Source organism: Cydia pomonella, chromosome 3 (assembly GCF_033807575.1).
Source record: "Cydia pomonella isolate Wapato2018A chromosome 3, ilCydPomo1, whole genome shotgun sequence".
Lineage (NCBI taxonomy): Eukaryota > Metazoa > Arthropoda > Insecta > Lepidoptera > Tortricidae > Cydia > Cydia pomonella.
The window spans coordinates 3,824,237-3,846,521 of NC_084705.1; the positions used below are offsets into that span (position 1 = coordinate 3,824,237).

The window sequence follows — 22,285 nt, forward strand, 5'->3', positions numbered from 1 at the left end:
TTGTTTTCAACAGTAAATATTAGTATGGACTACACAATGTACTAAATCATAATCATAATCATTCTTTATTGCAACCATGGTACAGTATAGATGTTATACATGATATACAATGTCTCACATGGACCCTGCAAGGGCACAGCATATAATATCTTATTATTCATAATCATAACTCATAACATATTATATTATTATTAACAATGAAGCAATTCTTATATTACACATGAGATCACTAATAAATGTCAAAATAAATTATCAAAGAATGAGTCATCAAAGAAAAAAAATAAACAGAAAACTCATCTAAGATAAGTAAATTTTCTCGCACTTATTTAATGGATAAGACCTGTAGGGCTAAGATGGTCGACTCTTTATCATTTGTCACCATGTCTGTCACGTTCTAACAAATATGTAAGCGCGAAAGTGACAGGCATAGTGACAAGTGATAAAAATGGAGCCATGATGCCACCGCTGATAAGACTAATGATTGTAGTTTAACTTTCTCTGTAGGGCTAAGGTCAACTCTTTATCATTTGTCACCACGCCTGTCACATTCTAACAAGTATGTATGTAAGTGCGAAAGTGATGGGCATAGTGACAAGTGATAAAAATAGAACCATAGTGGCACCGCTGATTTGTTCTTATTTTACTACAGGTTTTTATACTAAGTCAGTGGCAAACAAGCATACGGCCCGCCTGATGATAAGCAGTCTCCGTAGCCTATGTACGCCTGAAACTCCAGAGGAGTAGGAGAAGGAGGTAACTACAGAAACAAATTTGAAATGTTTAATTATCAGTATTAACATACTAGAAACTTAATTATGAAGTAGCTGTATTGTTAGAATGTTTTTTGAAGAACTATTAATTTCATACCTTTTTGTTTTAAAATGTTTTTTCAGTTCTGGAGCCGTTTACTGAAACGGCTTTCAAAGGAAAAAATAACTCACTGTATATTTATGTGTTATATATTTTTGTGAATATTGAACATTAAAATATTTTACTGGTAACAACTGAGAATAATCATTCCCACTAGGACCCACCAAAGTAAGTTAATGGTACTACAGATCATTATTAGAAGAAAGATGAGAAAACCCATTCTTTAGCTAGTCTATCTATAACTTAGAATATTGACCCGTTTGGGCCGCTCATCTGATTTGGAGTTTATTCAGTAAAATATTATTTTGCCTAATATTTAAACATTATAACTTACTATATTGATCACTTTCGTATATACTATAAGGGTATTGAGTTATTATGAAACAATTTGTAACTCATAAGCAGACAAGTTAGTGTACAATATTATGTATGTACCTACAACTAATCAGATAGTGGAAAGAAGCAATTTTGTGTCATACAAGGCAACATTGTTTTTAGTTTGTTACTAACTGATGGGTAAGTGCCTATATTTAAATGGGTCATCACAAGACAGTGTACGGATTTTCTGAATTAAAATAATTTTAGATAGTCTTACATATAGCAAACCTGTAATTGAGGTAACACAAACAAAAGAGGCACTATCACTTTATCTTAAATCACCACAAATAAAATTATTATCTTGACAGTCCACGTGTACCTAAATGAGTAACTAGCTGGAACCAGGCGGCGCGAACAACCACGACGTCAACACTTCCAAAAGTTTGTCGTGACACTCTTGCGACCCCAGGCTGCCTTCCTCTAGGATTCTAAGTCTGCTAGTCCATTGATACTTAGCACGAACGAATCATCTTTTAGCTTGAACAGGGGATGAATCTGCTTCGGAGAACCTTTGTTTCGTGAGGGCACGATATATAGATTTATGTTTTCCATTTACCTAGTTAATGACGATTTCGCCAGGAACTGTTCTCATAGGGGATAAAGTTGTCCCGTAGTTGCTTTTAGTAAAGTGATCGCTGGTTTTTATTAACAAATAGCCACAATGGATGGAGTGCCGGGTGTTGACTGTTGACTAAAGAATGGTTTCAAGACTAATTCTTCATTAGCTGCACACTTCCACGTTAGTTTACTGCAGTATAAGCTAACAGTTTAAATATTATCATCGAGCAAAATAACAAAAACAAACATTCTTGACCCGACTTCGCCATTTTTAAGACATGTTTTCATAATTTGACGTATCAAATTATCTGTCAAAATTGACAAGTATGCTCCACGACCAATCACGTTTATGAGCTTTCGAGAAGTCACTTAGATCTTGCTTAGATCTCTAAACCATCTCTTATTGATGTCTTATTGAAATAAGACCGGAATCAAAGTTAACGTCAATTTTGACATATCGTTTAGTTATCGATCTTTTCAATCTCTTTCCAAGAACTAACGCATCTCTAAATCATTGTTCGAATCGGGCCCTAAGTTGTTTATCGATCGCTACGGAGCGTAAGCGATTTGCACGTTGGCTACGCGGCCAGACCGCCTTACTAGCTAAATCCCTAAAAACTTAGTTGCTACATCGGTGTATGACATAACATCATAAACCCACACGTTCGAGGGTGAGGCACAAAAAAAAGACTTAACAGTTTTTTTAGGGTTCCGTAGCCAAGTGGCAAAAAACGGAACCCTTATAGATTCTTTTAAGTACAGTAGAATCCGTATATGACATCGAAGGGAAGTGACAAATACGTCAAACTAAGCGGATGTGATATAAAACAAAGTTGATCAACTTCTTATCAATGTTAACTTTTCCACATTAATCTCAAATTCCTTTGTGAGAGATGAGTTTCACTGAGAATCAACTTACACGCCTCATACGTCCACGCAGAGAAAGACGTGGGGACGGCCACGAAAAACAGTGAATGTGTCAGTATAAACGGTCATAATTTCATGAAAGTGGGATTAATAGGTCATACTAACCGATCTGTCACTATAAGCAAAGTCATCTTATCAGACTTTGTTACAAATAATTTTATATGAAAACCAAACTTCACACATAGTTGGTCATTATAGGACATTATTACACAAATTGACTAAGTCCCACAATAAGCTCAATAAGGCTTGTGTTGAGGGTACTGATGGCTTAACCGTCATTTTGGCCGAGCGAATCATCCCAACGACATCCCAACCAATATGTCCATCCAAATCCACATTTTAAAGTATACTTTACTGTATTTTATAAGTACTCAGCTTTTTTCTCTACACTATATGCAGCCACGTATTTGCATACACCTGAGTTTCCTACGCCAGGTAACTCGGTTTTCCTGCTACCCGCATTTCTGCACAAACATAAATAAAGCGAGTTTTCATCTCGGTCACTAAGCCATCTCACCTTCAGAGATTAAATAGTTTTATGACATGGGATTGTAAAAAACCCTATTTAAATAAGTCAATCAAGTATGGTAATCAAGCAAGGTACTACTACCTAGAGTGAAACAGTTTCGAACTGTTGCTAAAAAGGTAGGTATTATACGAGCCTATAGCTAGGAACCAGAGTTTCAATACTTTCAATCAAGACATGAAGGCATACATTCGTACAATAAGAACCCTTTTGGTCTCGCTGAGTGATTTAAAAGATGGCTACCCCTACCTTGCATGAGTGGTTATAAGTTTAAGAAACGTGTATGACTAAATTACCACCTGCCGATAAATAACTTAATTATTTGCATAACGTCGTGTAGTGTATTTGCAGCTGTGTTATCTAGATTCATTTATGGTGACGTAAGAACCGTAAATGTAGCGTATTACATCCGTATTACTATGTATAGTTAATCAATTCAATTTATTTGCTTATGTTTTTTAAGGCGGAATACTGCTAAATAAAAGTGAATGTGAATAGGCGAGATGATGGTGAAATAAATAGTCATCAAAGCGCATCTTACACCTTTCTAATTCGGCATACAACTACAAAATTTAAAACCATATTACAAGCATCGGTGGTTCAGTGGTAGAATGCTCGCCTGCCACGCGGGCGGCCCGGGTTCGATTCCCGGCCGATGCATTGTTTTTTGGGTCTGATAATTTGATGATAATATGTCCTTAAATACAGAGATACAGTCAGCACCAATGTACGTAATGACAGCAAAAGTGTTCAAATAAATATACACCTTTTGCCATTTTGGCCATCACTATCTATTAGAAACTGATCACTGCAAATAATACCTTTAAAATACGTAAATTGAAATATAACAACTGAAAATACATAAATTGTAGATAAGTAAATGAGTAATTTGTATGGCACATTTTCTAGTATTAGATTTCAGGCGGTGTCATAGACGCATTACTTTATTATTGTTTTTTTAGTTTTTTTTGTAATTCGACATTTAGAGACTTTATACATCTCTAAGTAATAATGATATTTTACTTACTTTTTCTTTTAACAATAATACTTTAAGTATTTTGCATTAATATTTTCAATGAATTGTATTTTATAATTGTTGATATTATGCTTGTTATTGCTTGTATGTAAATTCCATGTTGACGTGTAAAAGTGCCCTTGTGGCCTATTTGTTGATGTTGCAGTTGAAGAAGTTGCATTTTTATTACTTGTCATGTGACAGGCATGGTGACAGATGATAAAAAACCGACCATCATAGCCCTACTGAATTTAGATATCACAAATGTTTCAACCATCAATTAAATGGTTCTGTACAGAAATAGCATTCAAATTCAGTTAGCGTCACTTCTATAGTCCGTTTTTTTAGATGAGAAATTTTATAACCACAAAAGTACTGGTACCTATTTTCTTCCAAAATTAAATCTGAATATAGTGTCATTTACATATTATTGTACCACAATGATATCTAATCATAGGAACCCTAGTATTTGGGAAGGAAAAGTTAATTACCCCTACTTTTGAGGTTAGAAAAATTCAAATTTTAAAAAACGGGGTAGGGTAATTTCACGAGATTGTAACGTCAGTTACCAATTCTTTCGTGTCTGTCAATTTTAAGTGTCTGTATGTCTCGCGTAGCCCTACAGGTAGATATCTTGATATTTAAATTTGCTTAATTAATGTAAGAACACACGAAAGAATTGGTAACTGACGTTACAGTGTCGTGGAATTACCCGGTATAGTTCTGATCCAGAATCTAAATATCAAAGACCAAGCCACTGCGCTTATACACATATAGCCTTCACCCAAATAAATATTATAGGAACAACAAATATAAATAGGACCGATGCGACGAGACCTCTTTCAATATAACCTATTTGTGCAGCTTACCTTACAGCGGAACCATTTTAAGTGTTCTGAGGGCTGAGGTAATTTAGTATTTGTGATTCATTTTATGTAGTGGATATATTATGATCTGTCAGTATCATGAGTGATGATTTCAACCAGGGGATCGATTTTTGAATTTCGAGCGCTCGATTTCTTTTCCACTCGAATATCTGTGGAAAACGGCGAAATGCTATTTTTGAAATACGAGCGATAGAAATTGGGAAACGAGTGATAATGGCTACTCGTTTTCAATTTTATTAGTAGAATTTGAGATATTATTAAACGAAATACTCTAAATGGACCGGCCGAAATTCAAAAATTTACACGATGGTAGTATTTGCAACGCCTCTCGCGGCGCAGCGCAGAGGTTTAGAATGTACAAGATGACATGTCAAATATTAAAAGTGCGATGAAAATTGGAATGATGTCAAGTGTTATTGGAACAATTGAATCTTTGTGTTAACTTTTTCTGTTGTAACAGTATACTTCAATATATAACCACCCACCGTCTCTCCTGGATACTTATAGCTTTTCGTATTTTCCACTCCTAGCGGACCTTACGTTGAGGCCAATATGAAGCTCAAAAGTAAACAAGTTTTTTCATTCGTAGTCTTTCGCCTCATGAAATGTTCATAATTTCTGTGACCTAAATTCTTCCAAGCCTTATACCTTTTGTTTACTGTGGTATGTTGGTATTTATTATTATAATGATGTTTTATATTTTCATGTCAATACATAATTTGACTGTAAATGTTATATTGACTTGGGAAAGAGCCCTTGAGGCCTTCTAGCAGAATACATTTATATATATAATTTTTATATGGAATTTGAAAAAGTTCTCTGTGACCTACGTAAGTTCCTCCAACCCTTGCAAATAACCTTATCTTGCATCACGTCCGGGATCTACCACCCGTGACGTCACCCTAATAGCCCATATACACGTCCGCAGGAACAGGATAGTTTGGGAGATATACAACCACGAGGATTTTATGTATTTTACATAAGAAAGCCAACATACGTACATATACCTATATGAAAGAAAATAAATGTACCAACAGGGTTGGTTATATAGTTAAAGCCGTCCATATATGTTCACCACGTGGAGGGTGTATTAAGGGTTTTAAAAAACTCTATGAAAATATTTACAGTTGATATGACAACGGCCTCCCTTAACAAAATAAATTAGTATGGGTAGGTATGGTTTAAATTCGTTTTTTAGTGCGTTGCTATTTGTAGCCCCTCTGTGATCTAAGTTAGTTCTTCCGACCCTTACAAATAACCTGATCTTGCATCACGTCCGGGATCTACCGCCCGTGACGTCACCCTAATAGCCCATACACGTCCTCAGTAACAGGGTAGTTTGGGAGATCTACAACCACGAGGATTTTATGCGTTTTACATAGCTATGTAAGTTTCGTTAAGTTCGGGGTGGTTTTCGATAAGATTGTTATTTTTAATTAAAGTTTAAATGTACGGGATTTTAGCGTATTTAAACGCGTAGTAAACACTCCTATAATAATGGAACAGGCACCAGTAATGGGATGGTATAGACAAATCGTGTAAACCAAGTATTTACCATCAGTTTTTAAACGCAGGCAATATTCTACCAAAATCAAGATCCAAAGAGCTGCTTAAGTTTAATTTATTCACTGAAATTTGTTAGTTTGAAAATTAATGGCGCCATACATCCCATGACTGGAGCAAAAAACCATAGTTTTAATTGGTTAATAATATTGAATACATAGTAAAGTAAGTACTTAGCTTTCATTTAATACAAAGAAAACATAAAGGACGAATAGGACATTCAAATTTTAAAGCATAAAGTGGTAGAAATTATACAGATGTCGATAAATTATCAAAAATACTCCAAATTTTCTCTTAAATGCCCCATGATTGGTGCCGTTAACATATGCTCGTCTAAAAAAATCGCCTTTCATATTACCACTGCAAAATTAGGTTTGTAAGTAACTAAGACGTGCTGAATATATAAATTAAATATAAATTATGACAACTGAAAATAAAAATTTTTTTATATATTTTTTTATATGGCTTACTGTTGATTGCCAGTGTCATGTCGATTTATTTATGATAACAAACGTATTTCGGGGGCGCGAATTTTTATCAAACATATAAATTATGACAGAAGCTCAGACGTATGAAAGTACCTAAAGAACCGTTCGGCAAATTTCGATTTACTGTCAGGATCGCCAACCAAATAAAAATAAAATAAAATAAAGAGCCAGAGCAACACCCGTTTTTAAATAATGTTAATATATTTGAGTCTCTCACGGGAGTTTAATAGTATTGACGATTAACATTATTTTACTGACAAATAATTGCTGTCCATCTTTGCCAAATGTATCCCTTGTGGCTTAAATAAAAACCACATAGTTATTTATTTTAACTAAAATAATGTCCATGCTGGTATTTGAATTATCTAACAATGCCACCGCATTTGCCAGGTTTCATGCCAGGAATGTATCTAGAATTAATTTTGAGCTAGGATTTAAGCTTGGAGTTGGAGTTGCGGAAACTAACACTAGAATATGCCTCACATACTAATTAAGGGATTTAGGTATACTGCTCTGCTGTTAATAACTAAGTTAGGATTTCTACTTAGGCATAGTTTCCATTAAGACTTTTATCATATCAAATTAATTAGTTATCAAATTACCTACCTTTTACAGGCGGGATTCATATTTGATGGTAAGCAGACACTGTAATGTATGAATACTAGCAATTATAAGCGTCATTTAAAATATAATTACATAAGGTTACTTAGTGTGCAGGTTTTATTGCATTTTCGTCTTCTTATATAACAAAAAATAAATATTATGAGGCAATGTTACACAAATCGACCTAGTCGTTCAGTAAGCTTAATAGTTTGTGTTGCTAATTGTGAGTGTTAAGCGACGATATAGAATTTGAAAAGAAATATTCGCCATAAATACTCAAATACATGCTCTAGTGGCCTAGGTCACGTGTTTACGTACCAATGAGTTTTTCTGAACTTATGTACTAAATATCATTTGATATTTACCAGTCGCTTTTTGGTGAAGGAAAACATCGTGAGGAAACCGCAATAATCCCAATAAGGTCTAGTTACTCTCTGGGTTAGAAGATCAGATATATGGCAGTCGATTTCGTAAAAACTAGTGCCTACGCCAATTTTTGGGATCAGTTGTCAAGCGGACCCCAGCCTCTAATGAGCCGTGGCAAAAAGCCGGGATCTGGGATTTTAAGACAAGACCTCTAGCTTCATAGTAGATCGCTACCGGCTAGGCTAGCTAGGAGCAACTATGAGACCATTCTTATATTACAAGATTTACGAGAGACCAATAGATTGATAAATACAGACCAGAATGGCTCCCAGCCAATAGTTAACTGCCAGCGCGTGCCTTGGATGCCGGGCTTCATCCCACGACCGCATAATATAAGCCCTGGCTTCTATGATATTAAGTGTGCAAGCGGGTTTTAACTGACAAATTAATATATATTTTGTAATTAATTCATTATTTAAATCAGGTAACAAGGCCCATATTACAAATACCTTACAGACTAACATATATATGCTTTTTTAAAACTTAAAACACTATTTAGGCAACGAAACGGCGTAGCTGTTCTTGTGTCCAATTCGGCAATTTGCTCCGGAATCATCATGAATTGCCAAAATTACTCTCAATATCGATGAAGGTATAAGACAGGACTTTTCCTTTTAAAGCTAATGTTTCTATTGTTTGTGCGCACTTGGTGCGTGTTTCAGCTGTTGCCTCAATAGAATTTTATATCAAAGTAAACACAATTTAACCATTTTACGTTACAATGATACGATGGAAACATAATAAAAACATCGAGGCTCAGCCGTGGCAATCGCTTACAGAAAATAATGTATGGAAACAAATGACTTTTCTTTCGCATTACTCCACATATATTTTTACTTGTTTATTTTTCGTTTGTCGATAAACCACTATTTTGGCTACGGCCCGTACTCCAAAAATTTAGGCAACAAAATATTTTAAAACCTAATCAACCTATAAGATATTTGCGTATATGGGCCTGACCACTAATTCACAACAAACCATGCATATATGTAAATCAATATTCATAGGCGGGCAAGCTGGCATGAAATCATAACGTTGCGCCGTGCCAAGCCACCGAGAGTAACTGCACAACTTAAGAAGATAGTGTAAGACCACTTCTCTATACAAACGTAGTCCTCATTTTCCTCTCTAGATGTTAACATTATAATAATAACTCAACGACCAATACGGCCACGGCGATTGCTATCAACTCAGTTGATGTCACCGTGGCCTGTGCTCGCAAGTGGCTGACGTAACCGATCTTATTTGCAAAAGTTCGTGAACATTGCGGACATGTGAGTACACCATTCATATAATTATATTGCATTGCCGCAGGTAATCTGGCGCTTATTTCGTCATGCTTGGCATCCAGCTCCAAGTGCCGCTGGGATTCAAATTCTGTGATCTTTAGCATTTATCGCAGCCCGCCATTACAGAAGTGGCTGCATGCTGCTCCCACCGCGAGGGCGCTATGCCACACTTACACAATTTGATGTACACCACAGCCATATACTTGTTAAGTCTGCACACCCAGATAAGATCACCAGGGTCAATTAAGTAAACTAAAATTATGCTGTGTTCACCTTTACGTCATTGTCGAATTTGAAACATGTTTTTCGTTTACTCTGTTTACCCAAGTAGTCTTACCATGACTGCCTTAGCATTGTCAAACTGACATATTTGCTAACGTCTGCGTAACTTGCTTTCTATACATCTGGCTCGCACGAATATGCGAGTACGAACGAGATGCATAGAAAGTAAGCTATTAGGGAAATATGTCAGTGTCAAACTGGTGGTAGCCATATAATACCACCGTATAACCACAGCCAACCATTTTCTATAATTTTAATATCCGGAGAGGATAATGGGGACTACATTTGTATGGAGAAGCGGTCTCGCACGGTCTTCCACTTTCCTCTAAATGTTTTGGTCGCCCGGCCATGGTTGAAAACTTTTTGAGGTGATATTTGGCACCGGATTTGAAAGTTTTCATTGCTTTACAGTTTCATTTTGTGAACTTCAACAATGAGGTGAAAACGTTCAGCGATTGTTGGCAGTTTCATTTACATTTTCATATTTATCTGTACATCAATAAAAGACGCTTCCTCGAAATCTATAAAATAGGTAACTTTTGAGTAATCCGTTTTTAGTCTTTCATAATGGACGCCTGAAAAGTGCTAAAGGTTTATTTTATTAACGTTTGTCGAGAGCAATATCTACTCTCTTTATATGAATTTAATTTAATTCGCAAAAGGATTATTTCATACATTTAATTTCAAAGAAAAATAATACATAATAATATTATTCAACGCAGGGCAGCTTGCGGCGAGCTGTTTTGTTTTATTTGTAACAAACTCTTTCGGGCTTACAGTTGACTCCAAAACGCTCACAAGATATTACCCATACAATGTCAACTTAATAAATAAATGGATTACTAAACATTAGATTACAACGAAACTAAATTATGTCAAGTTTACAGTTCAATAACATTAAATTACAATTAAGTTAACATAAATTTCACTTTGTAATTATTTATGTGCGGCTACGATGGCTTGCAAAGGAAACAATTTTTGCTTTTAAAAGTGTCATGTTGTCGGCAAATACGTTCTGGATCTGTGACAGAAACTCATTTTACAGCTTAACCCGACCCCAAGTTCCGAGTGCTTCTGGGGACTTCTGTCACCCGGAGGAGAGTTGGTGGGACACGATTCACTGCCTCTGGCTTGCCTTGGCCGGCGGCCAGAGTGGAATCGCAAGAGCTGCGTTCTCGAGGGTACGAGTAGATGTGGAAACGTAAGTGGCGAGTTGGCTATATGTTTAAAGTCCAGTGTGCCCAGGTGTTGCCATTGAACCATCCTAGATGTCGCTTTTTATGGGGAAATTGCATAACGTTTTATAAGGCAGGGACCCGGTTTTTTCATCCTATAGCCCAGTACTTAGTCCATCGCTTTCACCCAATAGCCTAGTTTATTTCAGATTCCATCACCTTCCAATAGTCTTTACACCCTGGTGGGTGCTGTCTCTGAGTGCGTTCCATGACACGGGCAAGGGCAGCATCCCCTCGGTGTACCCCTTACATTTCATTAAAGTATCAAAAGGAGGCCCTTTTGACCGCTCTTAGGTCCGGAACACCATTGTTCCGTGATGGGAAAGATAGGGTAACGGCGGCTATTAACGCGGGTATCAAAATCGACGTCTAACACCGCGGTGTTTACAAATACTCATTTTGCAAGCAAACAGATCTATTCCCTGAGAAATAAAGCATACACAAAACAAGCTCATTCATTGGTCTATCGTGTCCATTAGTGTGCATTTGTGTGAGTGTAACAAAAAACTCGCGATTCGTCAGTTTGTGCGACGGTGGCGCAAGAAATGGTTGTTCCATACAGACACGTGACACCACAGGTAAGTGCACTCCAATCTTACTTAGTGTTTTACGTAATAGTTATGGCAAATAAACTAGTGCAATGCCTTTTAAGAGGTTGTGTATTGTTTTCTACAAGATTTTGAATTACTTTTAACTTAGTTTTTGACCGGGAAATACGTTTAAAATTGAAAATAAAATACAGCGGTGATAGGCGCCAATTATTTCTGTGGTAAGTAATTCCGTGGTATGCCACGGTAATAGAAAAAGTGGTAGTTTTGTTATTTACTCTTTAGTTTTGGTACAAATTATCAATTTTATAATTTCTTTTATTTATTCCAATCTTGATCTATTCACGCTATTAAAGAGCTATTTCCGTGGTATGGAAAGTATTCAACTAACCCTTAATTTTTGACAAAAACTTCAGCACCGATTTCCTTGTTTCTATGGGAACCCTTAATCTGTCAACTTTTTTTTATTTTGAGTTAAAACCTAAAATTTACTTGCCAGTTATGTGATTTTGTCTTTACAAGAAGCTTGTAATATACGTGTTTGATTTGATTTGAAAAACCATCTGTGGTTTATTCTTTTTATGGGTCGGAATTAGGTTTAATTAAACTCCAAATTAAGCCTATTACCGATGGTATGATCAGATTACCCTCGGTAATAGAATGTATAGAAATCTATTACCAACCCAGAGAAATATCGAATGGGTCGGTAATAGGCTCTTAAAGAGTTATCTATTACCGATTGACTATTTGGTATTGTATTGAAATATCGCATTTAGGGTACCGCAAGTACAGATTTCGTTGATAAAATTTAGACTTCAGTTATCATTATCAGATTTAAATTCTTCTGTTTTCTGATTCAGTTATTACTCTGACAAGGAAGGATACCCAACTGCCGGACAATTCCGATTAGATTTTTTTTTATATAATTTTATTTATACAGCAGTCCAAAATCTCAGACATGATTTTTTTAGCTATAAGAATCAGCAATAAGAAAAGTACTGTGATTTGTTAATTCTAAACGGGTAAATTATAACACATAATATGTGAGAGGCTTTATTTAACTTAATTACCTTATCAAAAATATTAGAATTAAAATTTTTCATGTTTTTATATATAGTCGAAATTTTATGAGGTGGACGTTTACCATTTCACTGTGGTAAACTTTCACTCAGGTAGTAAACGTCTAGCTTATAAAATTTCGACTATAATTTACGCTGTGCCTTATGAGAAAATGTTACTTACTTGTTTTTTTTTGTGCAGCTAATTATGTCAGTAAGACACATTCTTATCAATCTTTATAGCATTTAAAAATTACTTTATTTAATAACAGGCAGGCCTATTTGTCATATACGTCCTTAGTAAAACTTTACTAACAATAATTTTTGTTGTTTTACATGTAAAACATTCAACTTATAACTTGTTATACAGGTACTCGTGGGTACTTGGTAAGTTAACTATTTAATAGTATTTGATTGTACCAAAGTGTAATTATAATCTCTTCGAATATATCTCTTATTTTTAAACATACTCCTATAGTTTTATTTTTTATTTTTGTGTCATTATTAAACTTAATGATACAAAAATAATATACAGAACCCACGTCGTTATTATTGTTTTAACCCTCGGTATTAGGTTTCGAATTTTGAGTTTGGTTTCTATTAACGAGTGCAGAAAAATCATGCCAATTGTACCCTCGGTAATGAAAGCTCAATTCGCGATAATAGAATCACAGCCTGTCCCTTGCCACGGTAATAGAAGATTTGGTCATTTTGGCTTCAAAAAATATTTTAATACATATAATAACCCAAAATGAATCCAAAAACGTGTGAAACGGAAAGTTCATTAAATGCTCTGATGAAAAAAAAATATTCCTGGCTGTTAGACAGCATTGATACCCTTAATTTTAGGATCTCTTTTGAAAAGTTCCTTAACTACCACGGTAATAGGTGCCTTTACCCTATTTGATATCTATAGGTTAGTTTAATATACATAATTTCACTAAACTCAATAAAATATCAGTAAGTATAACTAATGATTTTGATATTCTGCCAAATACAGTTCCACATCCATTTTACTTTATTTGTGACTAGTCTAAACAATTTAAAGAACCATTTACCATCCTTTTAACTGTAGCCAAACATCTTTTTAGAAAAATTCAGACTGTTCAATTTCCACAGAGCGAGAATTCGAAAGATAAGATAATCTAAACGTGAGCCACATACATTCTCGTACGTGATGTTCGTGGCCGTCGAACTCTATTCAACATATCTCTTTTTAACGTATTGTCTCCCTTACTCCTCAGCTCTAATAGGAGTTAGTGAGAGAGCAAAAACGATTGCACCTTTGATGCGCTTCGTCGCCCCGCAGAAGGTTTGAACACTTTGAACGTGATTGTCAATACTGCAATCAGAAATAAGGAGTTTAAAACGGTAGACAATTGAGTTGGTGTTGCAGTAACAAAATAAAATCTACAAGTATATAATTATTATTCTACAAGTTATTCTTGTATAATATAAGTATTAACAGCGAGTATAATTAATGAGGATTATTTACTTACCTAAATATAAAAAGAATATGTATATAATTGAACTTGTATATTATCTGCTTGGAAGCAGTATAAAGACTGACACAATATTAAATACTTAGATCATACGTTCTGTCACAAAGGTTTTGGCTGATAAAATGTAATACAAAGCTTTTAATAAAATAGAGTTTGGCATGATTTGAAAGATTGTTTTATACTGATCAAAACGTAATATAATTCGTTTAAAATTTAGATCGCGTCTTTATTTATTACTTATTCAACCCATATATAGACTTATATATGATCCTTATATGGATCTTAACCTATAGCTTTTTTATCAGTCAAAACCTTTTTGACAGAACTTAATTATGACCTGCGGTGGCAGCATAGTTCCATTTTTATCACTTGTCACTATGCCCGTCACTTTCTCACTTACACACTTGTTAGAACGTGACAGGCATGGTGACAAATGATAAAGAGTCGACCATCTTAGCCCTACTGCACACGTATTTTATCCACGGAATAAAACACGTGTCAAATAAAACACCATGCGATTGAAAGAAACGGACACTGTCATTATGACAGTCATGTATTGTAGACAAATACGATCTGAATCCGTACTGGTTTCTCGTGCGCAAATAAGTAGGCAGCGTGAAAACGAAGGACCTACCTACCGCCAACTAAGCAGATAATGATTTTAGATTTTCGATGTCAGCGATAGGCCCTCTATTTAGTGCCTTCATTGATTAGGTTTTCAAATTGACTCGGTGTAAAAAATTCCCTCACTTATTTCAAAAAGACCTGTTTTGAATATTTTATGGGGTCATTAAATGTTCCCGTAGACGTGGCGTCCAAACATTTCCCAACGTAATTTTCAGATACACCATTTTCCTTTTTTGCCTAATGGGCCGAATCTTTACGGTTATTAGAAGTACCTTTTAAATATTTTAATTCTTATTAGCGGAACGAGGCTTTTTTTGTGAAGAGCTATAACTGAGAAAGAAAACCTTTTTGCAAAGGTTACTTGTCACTTTTTGACATCTCTCAAGGCGTTTTCCATTAAGTTACAATAAGAAGATTTTTTTGTTTTTTTTGTTAGTGAGACTATGACAAGGACAACAATAATAGCGTTCCGTAAGAGCATCTCGTTCGGTTATCTTCCCTCTCCCACATTTCATCTCAACTATATTATTGTACCTCTATGCTGTCATTGGACGGAATTGTAATAATATTAAGTGTTAATCATCTCTTTAAAATGTTTTGACGACTTCGGTCTCCAAGAGGCACGACACGACCCGGCTGGAGAGAGTATTCTACAGATCGGTTCAGTATTCTACGAGTGCAAAACGGTTCAGTAAATCTAAAGAGCGTTATATCGGGAGAGCAGCCAAGATCAAAAGCAACCTAGGAATTACTAACGAGTCTGGCTCTAGATCTGCATTATTTTATTTGTCGTCTTTACTCTTTTCAGTAGAGTCTCAAGAGCGGGAAATGAATTCACACTTCGTTAACCGCCCGTGTTCCGACGTTTCCAATTTAATTCAGCTCTACGAAATGCACCGGTGGAATGAGGTTTTCTGCGAATTGAAAAGTTTTCTCAATTATTTATACGTGTACGTTGTGTTAACACTTTATAGATATATATAGTTTGGACAGAGTGGTATTATGCTCTTTGAGAAAAGTGGGCAGAAGCTTACAGAAGTTCTTTAAGTTTTAAGCACATAAAGTTCTTTTAGTTTTGAGTAATAGTTGTCGTAGTAACAAAACAGGAGCCAGGACAGAAGAACAGAAAAGAAGGTAACATATTCAGTTTACACAAGGTAATAATTTATTATTATGGGGATAATACTCGTATCCCAAAGGTGGCATTCATTTTTAAGATTTATTGAGCAGATACAGATGAAAGTCTGATTTATGCTTAATTCCTTAATCTAGGACATATTTGCATAAATATAAATACATTGGATATAGGTATAATACGGGGGTTGTGGTGACATTTTGCATCACGGACCATTTGTGGCAAAGTCACAATTGTGTTTTGGTTTATTTACTAATTAATAAGACTACACTTAACTACAGTAGGTACGCGTGGGTACAGAGTCTTAAGGTACCATTCGGGTTCATCATACTGCACCCGGTATTAATGCTCCAGTATTGCAGCGCGACATTATTTCCGACTGCATTGGTGCCACAAATGTCATAAATCCGGGCAGCAACATAGTGTAGCAGTAATGAAGCCGGCAGTAATGTCGCGCTGCAATAATGCGGCAATTATGACGTTTAATCCATAATTAATTTTATCCAGGCAATTGACAGATGCAGCGCCCTCGTGGAGGTCGCAGCAGTAATATCGCAACAGTAATATAGCTGCAGTTTCCATCGGAATGTCATATTAACTCAACTTCCAATTGATGGCGCTAAATATTTGTGGAATGCGACTTTGTGTAGACACAGTCAGTCCTCCAGTTTTATTTGTTCGTGATGACATTAATATTATATCATCATCATCATACTGTCCTGGCCGGTTTCGACCACGGCGACTGTTTAGTGGGAGCGACGTTCGTGAGCTCTCAGGTGGCTGACTGAACCGATTTTAGCAGCAAATGTACGGCCACATTTACTACAGGTCAGCACCCCTCCAACAAAATTGTAATTGATGACCACAGGTCGGGCCTTTAACTCGTCACGTTTTGCACCGAGTTCCACTCGCCTCTGCTCTTCGAAGGCTTGCCCTGTCCTCACTGTATGCCTCCACTTCGGCCGATCTTGTGCCAAAGTTTCCCAGTGCGATGATCTTTGTAGCGCAAAAGTTGACTGTCCTGTTCCCGCTTGCCATTTTACAAAATATGCGCTTAGCCACTCTGTTATTGGACATACGGGAGACATGACCACACCATCGCATTTGTCGCCACATAAAATAGGCTTTAATGCCGCTGACATTAGCACGGCGTAGAACTTCCGTTCTTAGGACTTTAGGTAGCATACCGTGGTTCTAGAATCTATGGAGTCGCAAAACATTTTTTTCAAAATCATAGTAAATATTACATGTATATGTATATGTAAAAATTAAGTAAATGCTATTAAACTAAATGAACGGTTGAGTTATAGGGTAGGGGGTCGGTTTGGGGACAGAATTTTTTTGATGAAAAAAATATTTTATCTTTTACCATCGTAAAGAATGTGTTATGTTGAAAATATACTGAAGAACCCCAATATCTTATTAAATATTGATCGGAGAAAAAACTGTAGGTATCTAACAAAACATACTTATTTAAACACATTCTTTACGATGGTAAAGGAAAAAAAAATCAAAAATTGTATCTTCCAAAAACGACCCTCCTAGGTACACCATGTCCCAATCGTTTATTCTGTTTACTAGCATTTACGTCTAGATTCTAGAACAGCGGTATGCTACCAAAAGTTCTATGCCTATATATAACATAAGTAACGCAGCATCTGACCTACAGCTTTGTCCGTATAGCCCAAGGGCCGGCGGGGAAATATATCGTACGGTCTAATAAATGTACCGAATCCCGCCCACGGCACAATTTGTGGCCGGGCTAATTCCTCGCATCATAAATACAGGTCGTTGGGTCATAAATACTGGCAAGGGTTTGTGACAAATGATGACGTATCTATATTTAATGATATACTCAAAAGAAAATAAGGACCACTAAGAATTTTGATCATTACAGGAAAACTAATCTTATGTTTATTTTTATAAGCCTTAATAACAACCAATGCTTGTTTTACTATTATTTATTTAAAAAATACATGATGTTTTGTGAAAAAACAGGTTGTTTTGTAAAAAATACAGGTTGTGTAAAACGTAAGATAGGTTGGAAAGCTATCTGTTCCGGCCACCAAAAAATCTAGTGCCCACGGTTTTTAAAATGAATATTGTACAATACTAAAAATTTACTAATTTACAATTTCACACATTACAATAAAAATTTAGCCCTTACCACTTCCACTTTTTTTTAATTCAATTTGAAATGAGTGAGATCTTTAGAACATAACAAACTTAGTTCTAAAAAGTCTAAAAAAAATATATGCGGGCATAAGATTTTTTTGGGGGGTCAGAGATAGCTACCCTATCTGACATTTCAATTTGGCAAACGCGGCTCCAAATACCCTGTTTTCACGTTGTGCTTTTCACGTTACGTTCAAAACACTTACTAGCCCCTATTTTCTTTTGAGCAGTATATATTTGAAAGAAAATTATGCTACGCTATAATTTTTAATCTCATATGTGTTTTTTTATTACAAACCTATAATCCTTAGCAACATACTTCAAAGGCAACTACTCGTAGAAAATTTAATGAAGAATTATATTGTTTATACTATAATAAACTGCCAAGTTTGTTGTTGTTTATAACGTTAACCGTTTTTGTGATAAGAATGAAAACTGGAACTAAACTAACTATTTTGGCTCAGTGATCCAAAAAGAACCTTGGCCTCCGAAACGAGAGCGCTAATAAGAATGAAAAACTAGAAAATGAGACAACATTGAGGAAAAGGGCGGGAAAGCATTTGCTTGATAATTTGCATCCCCCTATATTTTTTTCTTACCTATATAAGCTTAATGCTTCATTTCGTATGAAACTATACTTTAGATGTGTGTAAGGGAAATTAGCTGGTCTATGGTAGGTATAATATGTTTTAAAAGATAATAATTTAAATTTGTTTCGATATAATCAAAATCGAAACTTTTCTCAAAATTCTCATTGTGTCAGGAGATCCCTGAATGTAAAAGTTAATTAATTTTAATGTATATAAAGTAGGACGACTTTACATATAAAGTAGGGTGCGCAAATTAACAATGGAAAAGCATTTCCAAAGAAGAAAAAAGACTACAAGTTTTTTTTATTTTAATTTATTTAGGCTCACAAAACAGGTTACAGTCATCGCGTTTACATACTTTTCATGCATATTAGAGGCGTACAGCGTTCTGAACTGGACTCTAACCCTAAATATGTGTGCACATTAAGAACCAAAACATGCAATACATTTGTGTGTATGTATAAAATAAGTCAAATAATATATGGTATCAAAATTACAAACAATTATTAAGGATAAGACACGTCAGTATTACATACATGTATTGTTTTAGTACAAGTGAGGAGAGACATTAATATGAAAATTACCATATACTTAGCATAATAGAGAATTAAAATATCTAACAAAATGCTCTAGGTCTTCAATCTCATGGTCCTCAAGAACCTAACATCATGGGAGAAAGTAAAGCCCACAGACTCCGTTGGTTGGGCCACCTTGAGAGAATGGACGAAGATCGGAACGTAAAAAGAGCTTACCTGGGTCGCCCAGCAGGAGGACGTCCTATCGGACGCCCTAGGTATCGCTGGAGCGACATCGTGGAGGCGGATCTGCGCGAGCTTCGAGTCGACAATTGGCGAGAGGTCGCACAGGACCGAGGACCGCTGTCTTGTGTCGGAGGCAGAGTCTCATTTTGGGTCGGTACGGAGTAAGTAAGTAAGTAACAAAATGCTCTATAATACTAGTTTTAAACTTAGATAGTAGTTTTCTTCAGTTTTCTGCAAAATTGAAGAACAGCGAATGTTTTAATACAAAAAATGCAAAAAAACATAAGGAGTATGTTTTTTGCATTTTACTCTGTCTTATAAGCAAAGTCCGATTCGAAACAGTGGTGTGCCTAATGGGAACAGGAAACGTAGAATCAGACCAAACCAAGTTGGCAGCGGTTTTGATAGGCCAGATGGTGAAAGTATTAAACAAACGTCATAATTTCATATAAGTTTGACGTTTAAACTAATACAAAATCGCTGCCAACTTATCTTGGTCTAACTATTATTTTTTACCTCCTGAAAATTTATTTCAAAAACTTACAGTTTAGCTAGTAAAAGAAACAAGAATGTAAAACTACGTCTTTAAAAAAAGGCCAAAAAAATATATTAAAGTTCAAATTCAGTCTAATGTTTTTCAGCCTAAAAAAATTTAATTTAATTTATTTCAAAAAAATACTTATGACTAAGTATATACATACAAAAGCTTCGCCAAACTGAAGACAGTTTGTTGGCGAATCGTGCGCTCTCAATTATTATTATAAGTAATACTCTGTGCCTTATATTAGGTACCTACAGAGTACAGTACCCCTAGTGTAACTAAATTCGATTTTGAAACGTGACGTACGCGTTTGCGTTTAGTCTCATTTTGTATTGGATTTAGAAAGAGCGCGCCAAGCGGGACGTTTTGGAAACTCAAAATCCTATACAAAATGAGACTTAACGCAAACGCGTTCGTCACGTTTCAAAATCGAATTTAGTTACACTAGGGGTACAGTACCCCTAGTGTAAATATTATCGACAGCGAAACGTAACGTACGCGTTTGCGTTAAGTGTCATTTTGTATGAGATTTTTGACTTTCCAAAACGTCCCGCTTGGCGCGCTGTTCAAAAACCCATACAAAATGAGACTTAACGCAAACGCGTACGTCACGTTTCGAAATCGAAATTATTTACACTAGGGGTACAGAACAAACTGCATACTACAAACTGTATACTTAGGTTAAGTTTTAACAAAATTTGAGTGAATACATGAATTGTTCAACAAGATCGGTTTTTATTACTGTACAGCTAGCATGTGTACCTACTTCATCTCCTAACGGCATTGACCATGAACCTTATTATTATGATATTACGTTTTATAATTGCAACTAATTGCAATTAATTGTTTTGTAATTGTTATACATTTAGAGGTTGAATTGAAATTCTCAAATTGAATTGAAATGTTACTAACTTTGTTTAGGTTCCAATCAAAAGTTTTTAAATGAAAAATATTAAAGTTTCGACTCGACAATTTATTCAACTAAATTTAATTAGTCATAACTCAAGTCAGTTTATTTCTATTTTGTAGTTTTAAAGCCAGATACTCATTTTCCTAATTTATTGATATAGTGATGAAACGAATACGAATATTCGTATTCGCCGCAACTTTTTTTTTTTCAAGTCTGGAGCAGCCCGACCAGTAAAATACTTTCATCTTAGATAATACCATAACCATAATGACACTGACAATGACTGCTACTTATTAGGGTTCCGTAGTTTTTCTACTCCAGCACCTCTATTATCGATATGTGACGTTCGACGGGTAAAGGTACCTTATGGCGGTTGGCGGTTACGTCGCGTGGTACCTCATTAGTATTGCGTCGTTAATAACAGTGTTTTTTTTTTCATACTGGTATTAGGTGAGGGTCAATCGATCCTCGCTAGGAGTACGGGCGGCCGATTGCCTTTAAGTATTTGGTAATCTGTATTACTTTGAGATGTTATATTAATAACTTTTTACTCTCTGATCCCCTTAACTGTGTGTAATATTACGGACGACTCAGTAATCGTAGTCTCCTTGTAAAAGCATTTGATCTTTTTATGATGGTGATATGGATAAAGTCATAGTTATTTATTGAATGATTTCAAATTATCGATTATGTATTTAGTATAGTTTAAAAAGGAGTCGAGGGCTTCTTGTTTTTCCGTAAGCTTAATAACAGTGTAAGCGCCAACCGCCATAAAGTACCTTTTCCGTGGAACGCCACATATCTAATAAAAACGTCATCGGAAGCGCGGGGCGTGGGGCGAGCCGGCGCTTGTAAATAGGATCATAAAAGCAGTGTTATTATGAATATTCAATATATTACAACTGTTGCAGCTAAGTATGTAGTGTTGTGTTCCTAACGGTGAGTAAAGTTTCCAGTGCTCCCATGGAGAAATCCTTGTAAGCATGTAGGGTCGGCAAGGCGCATGTAATTCCACTAGATTGCGAGCGTCCGTAGGCTGCGTTGTCTGCTTAACCTGCACCAAACGTAGTTTAACAAGTATATAATCATTTATAATATCAAAAAAAACTTGCATCGGCCGGGAATCGAACCCGGGCCGCCCGCGTGGCAGGCGAGCATTCTACCACTGAACCACCGATGCTCGTACTAAACTACTCATATTAACCAATCTCTTTATTAAACTGCTATACTCTAAGTTTACATAGCATGTAATGCACCTAGGTAAATATGTGGTAACATCTTCAGAACATATACTAAATTAATTCTTTCGAATTTCAGCCTTAGCTTTACTTACTAAGGTTTAAATTAGAATGGAAACGGCGTGGGATTTACCACCTTCTAGTTGTAAGCGT

At 35.7% G+C, this 22,285-nt stretch overlaps 2 non-coding genes across 2 annotated transcripts; one reads left to right on the top strand and one right to left on the bottom strand.

Moving 5' to 3' along the window:
- Positions 1-3,848: 3,848 nt before the first annotated feature.
- Trnag-gcc (transfer RNA glycine (anticodon GCC)) lies at positions 3,849-3,919 on the top strand. Its single transcript has one exon. It is a non-coding gene; the product is annotated as a tRNA-Gly (tRNA).
- An 18,084-nt stretch (positions 3,920-22,003) lies between these two features.
- Positions 22,004-22,074, bottom strand: Trnag-gcc (transfer RNA glycine (anticodon GCC)). The gene has a single exon. It is a non-coding gene; the product is annotated as a tRNA-Gly (tRNA).
- Positions 22,075-22,285: the final 211 nt, after the last annotated feature.